Here is a 703-nt window from a genome sequence, read left to right on the forward strand (position 1 = left end):
TTGTACTACACCGTGATGCATCTGGAAAATATGTTTTCCATGGTGCATCTGTAAAAACTAGCAAGAGTTGTCAGGGACATGCCAAATTTCTTAAAAAGTAGAGGTGTCAGTATGCTTTCTTGGCCATTGCATTTTTTAAGTTTTTGATGTCAGACTAACCAGCATATACTTCCCTGACTTCATTGTCCTTCCTTTCTTATTTCTTGATTTCTTAAACAACAATGACATGATCGGATAATCTATATTTTTAAAAAAACAATGGTGGTTGAAATATTAACGTTGCCAAGAAAACAAGATAGAATGGTTGAATCTTTTATTTCCATTCGATATAACAGAATGGATTTTCATTAAATGTTTAATCTGGAAAATGGTACTTTAACAATCTCTTCCTCAGATGTAGTGAAGTTCGAGTCTTGGCACTAAGCAAGCAGCCTCTGGTGTGAGGCAGAGTTCACTGTATTCCATCTCAGTGGCAATCGTGACATCATGTAAGATTGACAGCAATACCAAACGCTATTGTGGTAACTAGTGTTTTAACATCCTCTGACAGTCACAAAACAAACACTTCACAGTAGCAATCGGGCAGTTGCAGGCTCAGGGCACTTATCATAGGAGTGGCAGTTCCAATGAAGCAGTACTTTCCAAGTGGTTTATGAAACAAATTACAGTTCAGGCTACCACAACTTCCTTTTATTGAGGTGTC

Source organism: Mobula birostris, chromosome 3 (genome assembly GCF_030028105.1).
Source record: "Mobula birostris isolate sMobBir1 chromosome 3, sMobBir1.hap1, whole genome shotgun sequence".
Taxonomy (NCBI): Eukaryota; Metazoa; Chordata; class Chondrichthyes; order Myliobatiformes; family Myliobatidae; genus Mobula; species Mobula birostris.